Source organism: Phyllobates terribilis, unplaced genomic scaffold (assembly GCF_046119375.1).
Source record: "Phyllobates terribilis strain yellow unplaced genomic scaffold, ASM4611937v1 Scaffold_62__1_contigs__length_8034531, whole genome shotgun sequence".
Lineage (NCBI taxonomy): Eukaryota > Metazoa > Chordata > Amphibia > Anura > Dendrobatidae > Phyllobates > Phyllobates terribilis.
In genome coordinates this window covers 500,783-519,804 of record NW_027362822.1, presented here as the reverse complement: position 1 = coordinate 519,804, position 19,022 = coordinate 500,783, and positions in this window count along the sequence as shown.

The following is a 19,022-nucleotide window of genomic DNA, read 5'->3' as shown; positions in this document are numbered from 1 at the left end:
TATATCTGTCCTGGCCTCCATGTGTCCAGCCTGCCCCCTTCCATATATCCGTCCTAAAGCCCCATGTGTCCAGCCTGCCCCCCTATATATCCATCCTGGCCTCCATGTGTCCAGCATGCCCCCCTACATATCCATCCTGGCCTCCATGTATCCAGCCTGCCCCCCGCAATATATCCATCCTGGCCTCCATGTTTCCAGCCTGCCCCCCCATATATCCATCCTGGCCTCCATGTGTCCAGCCTGCCCCCTCATATATCCATCCTGCCCTTCCCCCCTGCATATATCCATCCTGACACCCCCCCATATATCCATTCTGGCCCCCATATGTCCAGCGTGGCCCCTCCATATATTTATCCTAGCCCACGTGTATCGAGCCTGCCCCCCCCACATATCTATCCTAGCCCCTCATGTGTCCAGCCTGCCCCCTCACATATCCATCCTGGCCATCATGTGTCCAGCCTGCCCCGCCCCCCATATATCCGGCCCCCCCATATATCCATCCCCCCACATATCCATCCTGGCCTCCATGTGTCCAGCCTGCACCCCCATATAGCCATCCTGCCCCCCCTTTCCCATGTGTCCAGCCAGGCTCCTCCTTATGTGTCCAGCCAGACTCCCCCCTTGTGTGTCCAGCCAGGGTTCCCCCCTTGTGTGTCCAGCCAGGGTTCCCTCTTGTGTGTCCAGCCAGCTCCCCTCTTGTGTGTCCAACCAGGGCTCCCCCTTGTGTGTCCAGCCAGGGTTCCCCCTTGTGTGTCCAGCCAGGGCTCCCCCTTGTGTGTCCATCAAGGCCCCTCTTGTGTGTCCAGCCGGGTCCCCCCTTGAGTGTCCAGCCTGCCCCCCATATAGCCATCCTGCCCCCCCTTTCCCATGTGTCCAGCCAGGCTCCCCCTTATGTGTCCAGCCAGGCTCCCCCCCTTGTGTGTCAAGCCAGGGTTCCCCCCTTGTGTGTCCAGTCAGGGTTCACTCTTGTGTGTCCAGCCAGCTCCCCCCTTGTGTGTCCAGCCAGGGCTCCCCCTTGTGTGTCCAGCCAGGGTTCCCCCTTGTGTGTCCAGCCAGGGCTCCCCCTTGTGTGTCCAGCAAGGCCCCTCTTGTGTGTCCAGGCGGGCCCCCCCTTGTGTGTCCAGCCAGGGTCCCCCCTTGTGTGTCCAGCGGGCCCCCCCTTGTGTGTCCAGCCAGCGGCCCATCCCATTCTGCATCCACTCATATACACACAGACACACACACAGACACAGACACCTCTTACCTTCCTGCGCTCCCGTGCGGTGTCCTTCTTCTCCGGCGGCTGAGTTGCGCGCCTCCTTCACAGCAGGCGCATGACGATGACATCATATGCTGGCCGGGGAAGGGAGACGCGCAGTTTCAGCTGCTTCACTGGGACGTGTGTCGCGGCGGTTCAGGTAATGAGCGCCGCGTGCGCGCGTCCCTGCATACACTGTGCCTGCGCTTTTAAAGGGCCCATGCCCCTTAAAACCGCAGGTTTTTTTTTTCTTCATTCTCTTCTCCCCCTCTCCTCTGCAGGAGGGTACCCCGCCAGCCCAGTCCCACCCTGTTGATGACTTATCCTAAAATCGGTCATTAATATATAAGTCCTGGACAGTCCCGTTAAGCTTGTTTTACCTAGTTATAAAAGCCCTTTAAGTCCTCATTATAAGGTAAGGTATGAATGGATCTAATTAAATTCTCCAAAGAGAACTATTTATACATTTTTAGACACTGTGAGCTTTCTACAAGATATTGCGGGCAGTATATAGCGAATATACGGACACAGAGCCATTCGCCGGCTCAGATTGCCAATAAGCACCTTGTAAATATGAGACCTTGACTCAGAAAGTTTAGGATCAATGGTCCATTTGTAACGGTACACCGAACAGGTGTAGAGGCACAAAATCATTGCATTTATGCGACGTCTGCTCCGGTACACACCTGCCTTCTAAAATTGGGGAGCACAGTTTTTTCTTTATTAGGTTGAATATTATATGATTTTACGATGTCGCATTATTTTGAAATTATGGAGAAATCTTATTACTGAAATACCATAACTATACAGTAAAACCAGGAGACTCTGAGTTTTGTTAAATAAAGTTTCAAAATTATTAGTTTTAAAAGCAAACACTCACTTTAAAGGAGTTATCACCTGATTTAAAAGTGATTCTTAAAGGGGCTTTCCACTAATGGCCAATAGCTTTACTGGCCATTTTGAAAATTAAAAAAAAAAATCTTCACACCTCCCGGACCAACATGGTTCCTCCAATCACAGGGCTGTGTCTGCCAGCTTTCACATGACATGTCTTATGACCACTGCAGCCAATCAGCAGCCATTGGCAGCGGGGAGGAAGGGGCGTAATGATCACATCACAAGAGTGGGCGACGGCAATCAGGCTCATGTGGGGGACGTCGCCTACGCCAGCGCTTATTCCACCTGGATGTACATCCTCGGATGCACATTCAGATGAAATGTACTGTGGCGCAGAGACCCACTGATTCCCTGCACTTCAATACATGCTGCCGGCCAATCAGAGGCTGGCAGCTGACCTTGGCTTGCCCGTCATGGGCAGCACATGGAAATGACGTCTTGCGCTACTCATGCAGGCTCATCAAAGTCAGCTGCTGGCTTTTGCACCAGCTATAAAAGAGGATGCCGCACATTGTGGCAGCGGGAAGGTAAGAATTAATGTTTTGGTTTTTTTTTAAATGTACTGGAGAACAAATTATTACTGGAAGGGGCCTAGAATGGGGGGCTATATAGCAGGATGGGGACCAGGAAGTGGGAAATTGTTCTAAGATGGGGCCCAGGATGGAGAGGGGCATTATTACAGGGAGAAGCCAGGAGGGGGACATTATTACTGGAAGGGACTCAGGATGGGGAGCTATATATCAGGAAGGGGCCAAGGATGTGGGAAATTGTTATAGGATGGGGCCCAGGATGAAGTGGGGCATTATCACAGGAAGAAGCCAAGAGGGGAACATTATTACTGGAAGGTTTCAGGAAGGGGACATTATTACTGGAAGGGGCCAAGGATGGAGGACTTTATACCAGGAAGTGGTCAAAGTTGGGAGACATTATATCAGAAAGGAACACAGTATGGGGAATATTTTGCCAGGAAAGGGCACAGTAAGGGGTACATTGTTATCGGATAGAGGGGCATTAATACAGGAATGGGCCCAGGACAGGGGACAATAATTCAGGAAGGGGTCAGGAGGGGAACATTATTACTTGAAGGGGCCAGGACGGAGGACATTATTACAGGCAAGGACCAGGATGAGGAAAATTATTACAGGAAGGAGACAGGATGGGGGACATTATTACATGGGGGGGGCGAATATATATGTTTTTGTAGGTTCTAGAACGCTTACAGAAGGTAAGGTCCAAATTTTGCATGGGGCCAATCGGACTCTAGTTAAGCCACTGCAGAGATCTCTCCTGATGGTTGAAAAGCGCTGATCCAGGTGGTAAGTAGTTGTTTATTTTATGATGGTCAGTTTAGCTGTTAAGAAGGAGCTGGACAACCACTTTAATGAGTTTAGGGTAGGGATATAATGTAAATAAAAAGGACAACATCTTCAAGGAGTTTGTATGTTCTCCCCATGTTTGCATGAATTTCCTCTGGGTTCTCCATTTTCACTCATACTGCAAAAACAAACTGACATCATAGGTTACTTGGCTTAATATGAAATTGTCCCTCATGTGTACCGCATTGTGGGCAGGGACTATATGTACATCACTGCAGAATATGTTGGCAATAAAAAGTCAACAGAAATTAATATCATGCAGATTGTTATGGGTCCGGGTGGTGGAACCTCTGTGCTGAGGTGCAAGGAGGGACCCAGAGGGGCGTGACTAAGTATCCACCCGAACCAACCCTGGTCGTACGGCAGCTAACGACACTGTGACCAGGGAGGATCCGGGCTGAGGGACCAGGTGCTACTCTGGGGACGACCTTGTAAGAGAGCAGGTGGCTCCCACGGGTCAGATGGCTGGGACTGACCGGTATGGCGGATGGACACGGCAAGCAGGCGGAAGTCTCTGGTAGCAGACAGGTGGTCACAGTTCAAGAAAGCAGAGCAAGCAGCAGTCTTTAGGTTTACCAGGAAGGTGGTCACAGCAAGTGACGGCAGGGTCTCCAGGCAGGCTGGCAGGAAACAGGCAGGTGCTCCCAGGTGAGCGGGCAGACAGATGAGGCGGGTAACTGGCAGGTAACTGGTGGGTGCTCCCAGGTGAGCCGGCAGACAGACGAGGCAGGTAACTGGCAGGTAACAGGTGGGCGCTCCCAGGTGAGCGGGCAGACAGACGAGGCAGGTAATTGGCAGGTAACAGGTGGGCGCTCCCAGGTGAGCGGACAGACAGACGAGGCAGGTAACAGGCGGGTGCTCCCAGGTGAGCGGCCAGACAGACGAGGCAGGTAACTGGCAGGTAACTGGTGGGCGCTCCCAGGTGAGCGGTCTGACAGACAAGGCAGGCGGATGCTCCCAGGTGAGCGGACAGATAGCCAAGGCAGGTAACCGGCAGATAACAGGTGAGCACTCCAGGTGAGCAGGCTGGCAGGTAACGGGCAGATAATAGGCTGGCAGGCAGGAAGAGGAGTCAGGCTAGCAGCGGGACCTCAGGGCTGAAGCACAGATCAGACACAGTGCAAACAACTTTGCTCGGGCTCCTCCATTTTGGAGGAGGTGCCTTATATATGGGAGGTCCTCTGGCAATTGGCCGGGGACTCCTTAGGACGGCGTGCGCGGTCCCTTTAAGAGAGGGGAAGTGCGCGAGCGCGCGCCCTAAGCACACAGCCGGGGAAGGAGCGCGTGCCGGAAGCAGTGGGGAGAGAAGCGCTAGAGGACGCCGCGCCAGGAGCGGGGAGGTTAGAGGGATGGCGTCTCTGCCTAGCAAGGGGCAGAGACGCCGATGCTACACAGATCCTCACCAGGACTCCAGCAGTGTCACCATCCTGCCACCATACAGCTATAGAAGGACAATAAACCTGCAGGGTTCTCCCCTCAGTTATTTTTTCCTTTAATTTTATTATCTGTTTCTTACTCACAGTGACAGAACAGTCATCAGATATTTTATTCTTCACTTTTTATTTTACAGTCTCAGCTCTGAAGAATAGAACGTCTTATGAATAAATGACAGCTCACTTACACTGTGTTCCAAATTATTATGCAAATAATATTTTCTCAGATTTCCCAAATTACCTATATGAATTGCAGTCATTGTAATTTTCCAGTCAAATAACTATTAGAGTACAATTGAAAGGTTTTTGTACAAACTGCCTATGATAACAGTATATTTTAAAAAAAATAAAAAACTCAAACTGCACTCAAAATGCATGTTCCAAATTATTATGCACAGCAGAGTTTTCAACCTTTTCATTTTAATAAAGAACAAAAAAAATGTTCATTTTTGAAATTATAGGCATTAGCAGGTTATTACAAACTGAAATCAAACAGTTTTCAACTCAAAACTTTATTCTAGGTGATGTTACATTTGCACATAGGACCGCTTGTTCGAATGGAGCTTCTGAACTCTCTCGTCCATTGAATTTGTCAGGTTTTGGATGGTTTCTGCTTCCAATTGTTTTGCATGATGACAGAATACCCTCCCAGAGCTGTTGCTTAGATGTGAACTGCCTCCAGCCATCATAGACACGCCTTTTGATGATGCTCAAGAGGTTCTCAATGGGGTTGAGGTCTGGGGAGCATGGGTACCACACCATAAGTTTGTCCCCTTTTATGCCCATAGCAGCCAGAGATGCAGATGTGTTATGTGCAGCATGAGACGGGGCATTATCATGCATGAAAATGATCTTGCTGCGGAATGCACGGTTCTTCTTCTTGAACCATGGAAGGAAGTGCTGTTTGAGAAACTCAACATACATTATGGAGTTCATCTTTACCCCTTCAGGGATCCTAAAAGGGCCGACAATCTCTCTCCCCATGATTCCAGCCCAAAACATTACTCCACCTTCTCCTTGTTAGCGCCGTAGCCGTATTTGCATGGGGTGTCCATCAACCAGCCATCCTCCACTCCATCCATCTGGACCATCGAGATCATTTCATGCATGATAATGCCCCGTCTCATGCTGCACATAACACATCTGCATCTCTGGCTGCTATGGGCATAAAAGGGGACAAACTTATGGTGTGGCACCCATGCTCCCCTGACCTCAACCCCATTGAGAACCTCTGGAGCATCATCAAAAGGAGTGTCTATGATGGCGGGAGGCAGTTCACATCTAAGCAACAGCTCTGGGAGGGTATTCTGTCCTCATGCAAAATAATTGGAAGCAGAAACCATCCAAAACCTGACAAATTCAATGGACGAGAGAGTTCAGAAGCTCCTTTCGAACAAGCGGTGCTATGTGCAAATGTAACATCACCTAGAATAAAGTTTTGAGTTGAAAACTGTTTGATTTCAGTTTGTAATAACCTGCTAATGCTTATAATTTCAAAAATGACCATTTTTTTGTTCTTTATTAAAATGAAAAGGTTGAAAACTCTGCTGTGCATAATAATTTGGAACATGCATTTTGAGTGCAGTTTGAGTTTTTTATTTTTTTTTAAATATACTGTTATCATAGGCAGTTTGTACAAAAACCTTTCAATTGTACTCTAATAGTTATTTGACTGGAAAATTACAATGACTGCAATTCATATAGGTAATTTGGGAAAATCTGAGAAAATATTATTTGCATAATAATTTGGAACACAGTGTATTACAGTGGTGGCCAAAAGTATTGGCACCCCTGCAATTCTGTCAGATAATACTCAGTTTCTTCCTGAAAATGATTGCAATCACAAATTCTTTGGTATTATTATCTTCATTTAATTTGCTTGCAAGGAAAAAACACAAAAGAGAATGAAGCAAAAATCAAAACCTTGATCATTTCACACAAAACTCCAAAAATGGGCCGGACAAAAGTATTGGCACCCTCAGCCTAATACTTGGTTGCACAACCTTTAGCCAAAATAACTGCGAACAACCGCTTCCGGTAACCATCAATGAGTTTCTTACAATGCTCTGCTGGAATTATAGACCATTCTTCTTTGGCAAACTGCTCCAGGTCCCTGATATTTGAAGGGTGCCTTCTCCAAACTGCCATTTTGTGATCTCTCCACAGGTGTTCTATGGGATTCAGGTCTGGACTCATTGCTGGCCACCTTAGACGTCTCCAGTGCTTTCTCTCAAACCATTTTATAGTGCTTTTGGAAGTGTGTTTTGGGTCATTGTCCTGCTGGAAGACCCATGACCTCTGAGAGAGACCCAGCTTTCTCACACCGGGCCCTACATTATGCTGCAAAATTTGTTGGCAGCATAGGCGGATTATAATGAGGGCAATCCAGGCTACCGCCCAGGCCCCCGAGCCTGCAGAGGGCCCGCGGCTCCGGGCGGGGTGTCTAATGCCGGATTGCCCTCATTATATGTGCGGGCCACCGCGGCACATACCGGTAGCAGTGGCGGGAGGGGGGGCCCCGGACCGCTCCCCCAGCAGCGGCCGCCGCTACTTCTTCGGCCGGGCCAGCACTGCAGCAGTTAACTTCCCTGTGCTGGCCCAACCGCGTCACTGCTAGGAGACACGGCCCCGTCACTGCTAGGAGACACGGCCCTGTGCGCTGTGATGTCACGCAGTGCGCGCCCGGCCTGCACTGCTGCAACGGAGAAATCAGAGCAGGCAGGAGGAATGGAGCCGGGGGATGGTGAGTCTGTGTCTGTATGTATGTACAGTCATGGCCAAAAGTTTTGAGAATGACACCAAAATTATATTTTCCCATGATCTGCTGGCCTCTGGTTTTTATTAGTGTTTGTCTGATGTTTATATCACATACAGAAATATAATTGCAATCATATTATGAGTACCAATATGTTATATTGACAGTTAGAATGAGTTAATGCAGCAAGTCAATATTTGCAGTGTTGCCCCTTCTTCTTCAAGACCTCTGTAATTCTCCCTGGCATGCTCTCAATCAACTTTTGGACCAAATCCTGACTGATAGCAGTCCATTCTTGCATAATCAATGCTTGCATTTTGCCAGAATTTGTTGGTTTTTGTTTGTCCACCCGTCTCTTGATGATTGATCACAAGTTCTCAATGGGATTAAGATCTGGGGAGTTTCCAGGCCATGGACCCAAAATCTCTATGTTTTGTTCCATGAGCCATTTAGTTATCACCTTTGCTTTATGGCAAGGTGCTCCATCATGCTGGAAAAGGCATTGTTGGGCGCCAAACTGCTCTTGGACGGTTGGGAGAAGTTGCTCTTGGAGGACATTCTGGTACCATTCTTTATTCATGGCTGTGTTTTTAGGCAAGACTGTGAGTGAGCCGATTCCCTTGGCTGAGAAGCAACCCCACACATGAATGGTTTCAGGATGCTTTACAGTTGGCATGAGACAAGACTGGTGGTAGCGCTCACCTCTTCTTCTCCGAATAAGCTGTTTTCCAGATGTCCCAAACAATCGAAAAGGGGATTCATCAGAGAAAATGACTTTGCCCCAGTCCTCAGCAGTCAACTCCCTGTACCTTTTGCAGAATATCAGTCGGTCCCTGATGTTTTTTCTGGAGAGAAGTGGCTTCTTTGCTGCCCTCCTTGAAACCAGCCCTTGCTCAAAGAGTCTCCGCCTCACAGTGCGTGCAGAAGCACTCACACCAGCCTGCTGCCATTCCTGAGCAAGCTCGGCACTGCTGGTAGTCCGATCCCGCAGCTGAAACAGTTTTAAGATACGGTCCTGGCGCTTGCTGGTCTGTCTTGGGCGCCCTGGAGCCTTTTTGACAACAATGGAAGCTCTCTCCTTGAAGTTCTTGATGATGCGATAGATTGTTGACTGAGGTGCAATCTTTGTAGCTGCGATACTCTTCCCTGTTAGGCCATTTTTGTGCAGTGCAATGATGGCTGCACATGTTTCTTTAGAGATAACCATGGTTAACTGAAGAGAAACAATGATACCAAGAACCAGCCTCCTTTTAAAGTGTCCAGTGATGTCATTCTTACTTAATCATGACTGATTGATCGCCAGCCCTGTCCTCATCAACACCCACACCTGTGTTAATGGATCAATCACTAAAACGATGTTAGCTGCTCCTTTTAAGGCAGGACTGCAATGATATTGAAATGTGTTTTGGGGGTTAAAGTTCATTTTCTGGGCAAATATTGACTTTGCAAGTACAGTAATTGCTGTTAAGCTGATCACTCTTTGACATTCAGGAGTATATGCAAATTGCCATTACAAAAAATGAAGCAGTAAACTTTGGAAAAATTACTATTTGTCTCATTCTCAATACTTTTGGCCATGACTGTATGTATGTATGTATGTGTGTGTGTGTGTGTGTGTGTGTGTGTGTAGGCAGATATCATTGTGTGATGTCTGTTTATATGTATTTTTGTGTTTGAAATGTGTTTATGCTTGTATGTATATGTCTGTATATGTTTGTGTGTGTGCGTGACTGCATGCGTGACTGCGTGCGGCCTCCTGCTGAGTATAGTTGGCGCCCTGCGGCCTCCTGCTGTCTCTGGGGGGGGCGCCATGCGGCCTCCCACTATGTATAGATGGCACCGTGCGGCCTCCTGCTGTATATAGATGGCGCCGTGCGGCCCCTGCTTTGTATAGATGGTGCCGTGCGGCCTCCTGCTGTGTATAGATGGCTACATGAGGCCTCCTGCTGTGTAAAGATGGCTATGTGCGGCCTCCTGCTGTGTATAGATGGCGCCGTGCGGCCCCCTGCTGTGTATAGATGGCGCCGTGTGGCCCTCTGCTGTGTATAGATGGCGCCGTGCGGCCTCCTGCTGTGTATAGATGGCGCCGTGCGGCCCCCTGCTGTGTATAGATGGTGCCGTAAGGCCCCCTGCTGTGAATAGATGACGCCGTGCGGCCCCCTGCTGTGTATAGATGGCGCCGTGCGGCCTCCTGCTGTGTATAGATGGCGCTGTGTGCCCTCCTGCTGTGTATAGATGGCTACGTGCGGCCTCCTGCTGTGTATAGATGGCTACGTGCGGCCTCCTGCTGTGTATAGATGGCGCCGTGCGGCCTACTGCTGTATATAGATGGCGCCGTGCGGCCTCCTGCTGTGTATAGATGGCGCCGTGCGGCCCCCTGCTGTGTATAGATGGCGCCGTGTGGCCCCCTGCTGTGTATAGATGGCGCGTGCGGCCTTCTGCTGTGTATAGATGGCGCCGTGCGGCCCCTGCTGTGTATAGATGGCGCCGTGCGGCCTCCTGCTGTGTATAGATGGCGCCGTGCGGCCTCCTGCTGTGTATAGATGGCGCCGTGCGGCCTCCTGCTGTGTATAGATGGCGCCATGCGGCCTCCTGCTGTGTATAGATGGCGCCGTGCGGCCTCCTGCTGTGTATAGATGGCTACGTGCCCCCACCTGCTGTGTATAGATGGCGCCGTGCGGCCTCCTGCTGCCTCTGGGGGGGACGCCGTGTGGCCTTCCGCTGTGTATAGATGGCGCCGTGCGGCCTCCTGCTGTGTATAGATGGCGCCGTGCAGCCTCTCGCTGTGTATAGAAGGCTACGTGCGGCGTCCCGCTGTGTATAGATGGCTATGTGCGGCCTCCCGCTGTGTATAGATGGCTACGTGTGCTCAATATTGAGTCATACAATTAATGTAAGGCTATGTGCCCACGATACAGAAATGTTCCGGATTTTTTTTGAGTGTTTCTGCATCTCCCTGGCAGAAAAAACGCATGCGGATTTTACATGTGGATTGTACATGCGGATTTTACATGCGTTTTCCTGCCAGGGACATGCAGATGTGAAGCGTTCTTCACTTACATTTCCGCATGCGGGTTGACAAGCGCTTTCCAAGCGACTTTAGCATCACTTGGAAAGTGCTTGACAACTTGGTCACACTATATAAATCCATGCAACCAGCAAGGATTTATATAGTGTGACCGTAAAAGAATGGTAAAAAATAAAAAAATATATACTTACCTTCTGATGGCCTGCCGATGTCAGCGGTCGCGTGACCCGTCACATGACTAAATGACGTCACGGCAGGTCCTTTTCAGACCATCGCGAGCTGCCGGCAAGCCAGGACGCATCGCTATGGAGACCGGGGGCCATCAGAAGGTAAGTATAATATTTATTTTTTATTTTATTCTTTTTTTACAGGTTCTATGGTACCCGGGTCCGGAGGAGAGTCTCCTGTCCTCCACACCCGGGTACCATCCGCACATTGAAACGCATGGATTCCGCATCTACAGATGCAGGGATGCGGATTCCATGCGTTCTAATGCAAGTCAATGGCGGCGAAAAGCCGCGCTTCTGCAAAATAATTGGTAATGCTGCGGATTTTTCCGCAATGATAATCCGCAGCGGAAATTTCCGCAGCATGTACACAGCACATGCAGATTATCATTGGGGAACATGGCAGACCTTCTACCAAGCGTTTTTTAAGCGTTTCGGCAGCGGAATTGTCGCTGCGGAAACGCTTAAAAAACGCATAGTGGGCACACAGCCTAAAAAAAGATATTATAATTAATATTGTGCCAAATTAATTTCATGTGAACTATCACATGATTTATCACAGGGGATCATGTGACATGTCACGTGATAAATCAGGTGTGTGTGGGGGGGGCCCGTGCCTTCTAAACTGCCCCTGGGTCCTTGCTCCTCTTAATCCACCCCTGGTTGGTAGTCTTCAGACTTCATAATGCCATGCACATGGTCAAGCAGTCCAGTGCCAGAGGCAGCAAAGCAACCCCAAAACACCAGGGAACCTCCACCATGTTTGACTGTAGGGACCATGTTCTTTTCTTTGAATGCCTCTTTTTTTTCCCTGTACACTCTATGTTGATGGTTTTTCCCAAAAGCTCGACTTTTGTCTCATCTGACCAGAGAGCATTCTTCCAAAACGTTTTAGGCTTTATCAGGTAAGTTTTGGCAAACTCCAGCCTGGCATTTTTATGTCTCGGGATAAGAAGTGGGGTCTTCCTGGGTATCCTACCATACAGTTCCTTTTCATTCAGACGCTGACGGATAGTACGGGTTGACACTGTTGTACCCTCGGACTGCAGGGCAGCTTGAACTTGTTTGGATGTTAGTCGAGGTTCTTTATCCACCATCCGCACAATCTTGCGTTGAAATCTCTCGTCAATTTTTCTTTTCCGTCCACATCTAGGGAGGTTATCCACAGTGCCATGGGCTTTAAACTTCTTGAAGACACTGCGCACGGAAGACACAGGAACATTCAGGTCTTTGGAGATGGACTTGTAGCCTTGAGATTGCTCATGCTTCCTCACAATTTGGTTTCTCAAGTCCTCAGACAGTTCTTTGGTCTTCTTTCTTTTCTCCATGCTCAATGTGGTATACACAAGGACACAGGACAGAGGTTCAGTCAACTTTAATCCATGTTAACTGGCTGCAAGTGTGATTTAGTTATTGCCAACACCTGTTAGGTGCCACAGGTAAGTTACAGGTGCTGTTAATTACACGAATTAGAGAAGCATCACATGATTTTTCAAACAGTGCCAATACTTTTGTCCATCCCCTTTTTTAGGTTTGATGTGGAATTATATGCAATTTGGCTTTAGGACAATTATTTTTGTGTTTTTTCATTGAAAACAAATTAAATGAAGATAATAATACCAAAGAATTTGTGATTGCAATCATTTTCAGGAAGAAACAGAGTATTATCTGACAGAATTGCAGGGGTGCCAATACTTTTGGCCACCACTGTATTTCATGCGGCAGAAGTTAGCCTCCAGCAATGGAAGAGGGAACCGAGAAAGTGTAGAAAATGCTCTATCATGGCAGCAGTGGTAAGAGACATTGGAAATGCACGATCAAACCTATCATATCATAGGATTATCTATCATCTATCTATCCTTATATTCTCTATTTCATATCTATCTATCCATCTATCTATCCATATATGTATCTATCTATCTTTCTATCTATCTATGTATGATAGATGGATAGATAGATGGATAGATGGATAAATAGATGGATAGATAGATGGATAGATAGATAAATAGATAGATAGATAATGTAGGGATTTGTACTCACTGAGCCGCGTTGGAGGTAGGCACGGGTTCACACAGTGATGCAGTCCACGGGTTCAAACAAACTGGTGGCTTATTTTAGTGTCCATACACCAGTTAAGAAACAAAAGTTACAGCCTTTTCCTGGCACAAAAAGGAATAACAGAACAAAGCTCAAAATAGCAAGTCCATGCAGCACGGATTCAGCCGTTTAAACAAGGTGCTTTTCTCTGCCTCCTGCAGAGTCTAAGAAGCACCTGCAAGGTCTGCTCACCTTGCCCAGCAAACACAGACAGACAGAGACAGGCGCAGCTGTCTTAAATTAGCCTTCCAAGACCTGGACTGGAGGTAAGTGAGCAGCTGTTCCCCCCCAGCTCTTTCAGCTGCTCATAAAACCCGGCCCTGTAATCCGGACCCATTAAATTCCTCTCAGCACTATGTGTGCTGGAGCCTGCTTCTCAGGGTCCTACATCACCGAAGCATGGCACTTCGAGAACACATACCTCCCATCCACAACCTGTCCGGCAGCAACCTTACATACACCCCCCCTCTGTCCAAAGCCGGAAGGCTTGGCACCTTCTGTCACCATACAATAAACCCTTGACAAGGCAGCGGCATTCCCATGTTGTTTCCCAGGCCTATGCTCTACCCGGAAACTAAAATCTTGTAGAGCCAGGAACCACCTAGTCACTCTGGCATTGTTTCCCTTCTTTTCTCGCATCCACCTCAATGGGGCATGGTCTGACACTAACCTGAACCTTCTACCTAATAGGTAATACCTCAGTGTCTAACGCCCACTTAATGGCCAAACATTCTTTTTCTACAATGGAGTAGTTCTTCTCACAAGCGGAGAGCTTCCGACTGAGGTATTTTACAGGGTGTTCTTCTCCGTTAACCTCCTGGGACAAGACAGCTCCCAGCCCGACATCCGATGCATCCATCTGGACCACAAACTCCTTGGAGAAGCTGGGTGCCAACAAGACTGGTTGTTTACAGAGGACCAGTTTCAATTCCTGGCAGGTCGCTTCTGCTTCCGGGGCCCACTTAGCCATAGCTGACTTCATCCCTTTCAGAAGATCCGTCAGTGGGGCTGCTATCAGGGCAAAGTTTGGGACAAATCTTCGATAGTAGCCCACAATGCCTAGAAACGCCATGACCTGCTTCTTCGAGAGGGGCTGTGGCCAGTTCACGATCGCCTCGACCTTATTTATTTGTAGTTTTATTTCCCCTCTACAACCACGTACCCTAGGTACTTGGCTTCCTCCATCCCCATGGCACATTTCTTCGGGTTGATAGTAAAGCTCACCTTCCTTAGGGCATCAAGTATGGCTTGAACTTTGTCCAGATGACTTTCCCAGTCCTGGCTAAATATGACGATGTCATCTAGGTAGGCCGCTGCATACTGTTTGTGGGGTGCTAAGATCCGGTCCATGGCTCCCTGGAAGGTGGCCGGAGCTCCCTGCAAACCAAACGGCATCCTGACGTATTGGCGTCGATAAAGCTGTCTTCTCCTTGGCCTCTTTGGACAGGGGAATTTGCCAATATCCTTTGGTGAGGTCCAGAGTGGTGATGTACCGAGAGGGTCCTAGCCTTTCGATAAGCTCATCTAACCTAGGCATTGGGTAGGCGTCGAACTTTGAGACCTCGTTCAGCTTCTTATAGTTGTTGCAAAACCGCCATTCCCCATCTGGTTTCGGCACTAAGACTATAGGAACTGGACCATCCACTTTTGGACTCTTCAATGACTCCCAGGTTAAGCATCCGCCTTACTTCTTTAGAGATCACCTCTCTGCGGGTTTCGGGGATCCGGTATGGTTTTAGATTGACGCGAACATGAGGCTCTGTGAGAACCTCATGCTCTATGACCTGAGTGAGTCCTGGCAACTCCGAAAACATGTCTTTATTTCGCTGTAACAACTCTTTGCACTATTGCTTTTGGGCACATGACAGTGACTCTGCCACCTTGACCTCTTTCACATCGGCCTCAGCCTCAGCCACTAAACAGGGAGCTTCCGCAGGCTCTCTATCTGGCTTAATCAAGTTAACATGGTAAATGTGGTAGGGCTTCCTCTTCCCTGGTTGGTGGATCTTATAGTTGACTTCCCCCACTTTCTCTACCACCTCATAGGGGCCCTGCCACTTGGCCATGAACTTGCTCACCACTGTGGGACTAGCACAAGCACTCGATCTCCTGGGTTGAACGATCTCACCCTGGCCGACCTATTATACACCCTGGACTGTGCCTCTTGTGGCTTGAGGAGGTGCTCCCTCACAATGGGCATCACATGGGCAATCCTCTTTTGCATCTGGGCAACGTGCTACACCACTCTCCTATAGGGAGTGGTCTCAGCTTCCCAGGACTCTTTCGCCACCTCCAGGAGTCCTCGAGGGTGTCGTCCATAGAGTGGTTCAAACGGGGAGAAACCTGTGGAAGCTTTGGGAACTTCCCTCATGGCGAACAACAGATAGTCCCAGTCTCGGCCATCCTTTTCCACTGCTTTCCTCAACATTGCTTTCAAGGTTTTGTTAAACGTCTCGACCAGTCCGTCCGTCTGGGGATGGTACACGGAGGTTCTCAGTTGTGCAATGTGCAGTGTCTTGCACAATTCCCTCATGACCTTCGACATAAATGGAGTTCCTTGGTCTGTTAGGATCTCCTTAGGCAACCCGGTTCTTGAAAACATGTGGACTAACTCCGGGGCTATACACCTGGCGGAGGAGTTTCATAGTGGTACGGCCTCCGGATACCGGGTAGCTTAATCTAATACCACCAGGATATACTGATGCCCTTGGGCGGACATGACCAGAGGCCCCACTAGACCCATTGCTATGCGTTCGAATGGAACCTCGATGACTGGTAGTGGCACTAGGGGACTGCGGAAGTGGGCCACTGGGGAGGTTATCTGGCATGTGGGGCAGGAACGACAATAACTCTATATTTCTCTATAGCAACCTGGCCAGTAGAATCTTTGGAGGATCCGTTCTTGAATCTTGTCTGCACCCAGGTGACCACCCAACACATAAGAATGAGCCATGTCTAACACCCTGCATCTATAGGGCCCTGGCACCAGCAACTGTTCTATTACCTCACCCCTTGGCTTGGTTATTCTGTACAGCAAATCCCCATTCACAGCAAAATGAGGGAACCGAGTGTCAGCCTCCGGTTCCTGAGGCACCCCATTTAACACAGTAACATTTTCAAAGGCCCCTTTCAGAGTTAAATCCCTGAGTTGGGCAGTTCCAAAGTTTCCCTCGGACACCTCCAGCTCAGGGATATTGGCCTCAGGGGATGCTACTTCATCCTCATTGTCCACCAGCACACACATGGGAAACTCATCTACTATGTTCTGCGGGTAAGTTTCCTTAGGGGCGATCTGGTTGTCGTCCAAGCAGCCAGGTGTCCCCACTTTCCCCCACATTTCCCAGAATAATGCAAAGTCACGTCCAATTATTATGGGGTGCAATAGGTCCTTAACGACCGCCACTTCATGAGATGTGGTGCCACAGTCTGTGTTTACATCCACCTGGGCCACAGGATAGTTCTTAGCGTCCCCATGGATACACCGGACACCCACCACCTTCCCAGGAACCAGCCGATGAGGGAGTGTGGCCCTTATCAGGGTCACCAAACTTCCTGAGTCCAATAGTCCAGAGACTTGTGCCCCTTTAACTGACACTGAGCATGCCTGAGGGACCTCGCCATGTTGACGAACCGCGCTGCAGGCGGGGTAGGCAAAATAAGAGCAACGCCGGCCCAACGCCGGTCCATTGGTTCAGCGTTTATGGGACACCGGGCGGCAATATGGCCAGGGGTATGACATCTCCAACACACCATATTATGGGGTGGGACCTTGGGCAGCAACTCAGACCCCTCCTGAACTCTAGGATGCCCCCCAGGTGTGGCGCTAACTCCATTCTTTTGGGTGTCCGCCACCTTTTGGGAACCCCAGTATTGAGAGGCTACGACCCCTTGTTTTCCCAACGGACTGTCAACCGCCTGGTATCTTTCCACCAACCCCACCAAGTCATCAGCATTATGGGGATCTCCCTGGGCAACCCAGGATTTCACCGACTTCGGGAGAGAGTGTATAAACCTGTCTATAACGACCTCTATCTCATATCATAGGACTATCTATCATCTATCTTTTATCTATCCATCTATCTCATATCTATCTATCTATCTATCTATCTATCAATCTCATATCTATCTATCTTCTCCACTTTTTATTTGGTCTCAGGTATGACTTTCATATTACCCACGACTGTTACTTGCCACAGGTGAGTTTTAACGAGAATCACATGCTTGAAGCAAAGTTGTTTTTCCACAATTTTGGAAAGTGCCAATTTTGTCCGGCCCATTTTTGGAGTTTTGTGTGAAATTGTGTCCAATATTCCTTTTTTTCTCATTTTTTTGTGCTGTTTCAATACAGACAAAGGAAATAAATATTATAACAATTGTGTAACAAAACATGTGTAATTGTAATAATTTTCTGGGAGAAATACTTCACTTTCTGGAACAATCTCAAGGTTGCTAAACACTTCCGGCCATGACTGTGTGTATATATGGGCCCTCAATAAACCATCCCTCCCAAGGAAAAGGCCACAGCAAGGGTCAGGAATCGGTGGCCTTCCCTCTCCGAATCTTAGGGAGAGACGGTTGTGCTTCTAGCATCTACCTAGGCTGCCACCGCAGTGGAACTAATAGCAGGGTTGCCAACTGTCCAGAAATTCTTGGACAGTCCATAAAAATAGGGCACTTTTTTCCCTGTCCGTAAAAAAAAATGTGATGCGTCCATAATCTTTTTGAAGCTGGAGAGACTTGTTCAGATGTAGGGAGATGTAGGGGCATCATATTGTGTATAGGGAGATGTAGGGGCATCATATTGTGTATAGGTATCATATTGTGTATCTGCATGTGTGGAGACATCATACTGTGTATATGGAGCTGTGAGCACATCATACTGTATTTAGGGAACAATGAGGGAATCATACTGTATACAAGGAGCTGTGGAAACATCATGCTGTGTATAGGGTCTGTGGGGTCATCATCTAATATATATAATCGTCTTATCCCGTCTGTCTGTCTGTCCTTCTGTCCAGGAAATCCTGCGTCGCTGATTGGTCCGGCCGCGGCCAATCAGTGACGCGGGATTTTAGAAAAAGGTGGCGGCCGTTAGCGGCTCATCTGCCGCACGGAGGTCAGCGGCGATGCAGCCGGTAGATGACCGGCGCTAGCCGCTCATCTCCCGGCTGCTCTCAGCAGAAGTACCGCGACCGGCGGCGAAGCTGACCTCCATGCGGCTACCATTGGGAGATCAGTGGCTAGGGCAGCTGGGGGAGCGGCGCCGCCAGTCGGGATACTTCGGCTGTGAGCAGCCGGCCATCTCCCGGTTCCTCGCAGCGGAAGTACCCGCACAGGCAGCGTCGCTGTCCGGTCCTCAGTAATACGATTCGCTGATTGGTCGGAATCAGCGATATTGTCGCCGCGACCAATCAGCAATATTGGTGCCAAATTTAAACACCGCTCTGCTGATTGCGCCTGGTCGGCCGCATACAGAATCTAGAATACCCGATGCGTTAGAATCGGGCCACCATCTAGTACTGTATATAAAGAGCTGTGGGAGCCATCACACTATATATAGAGACCTGTGAAAAGCTAATGTGTTGATCCAGAGGAAGTCAAAAAACCCCATGAGGCAGATGCTGCTTGCCCAAAATTAGGGGAAAAATTCCTTCCCGACTCCACATATGGCAATCAGACTAGTTCCCTGGATCAACGTCCCATAACAAAATCTAGTATGAATAACCTGTAATGTTATTCAAGAAAGTCACACAGGATCTTCTTGAACTTTTTTTTAGAGAATTAAGTATTACAAGGTCATGTGGTAGAGAGTTCCATACCTCACACAATAAAACATTGCCATCTAACTTCCTTTAGACAAAGCGAATTAGGAGCTTGATGCTAGAGTAGTTGAATTAAAACTGAAAAAAATTATTAACACTGCAAAAAAGAGGAACAGTATTTATTCACCTGCCCAGGTCTCAAAACTAATG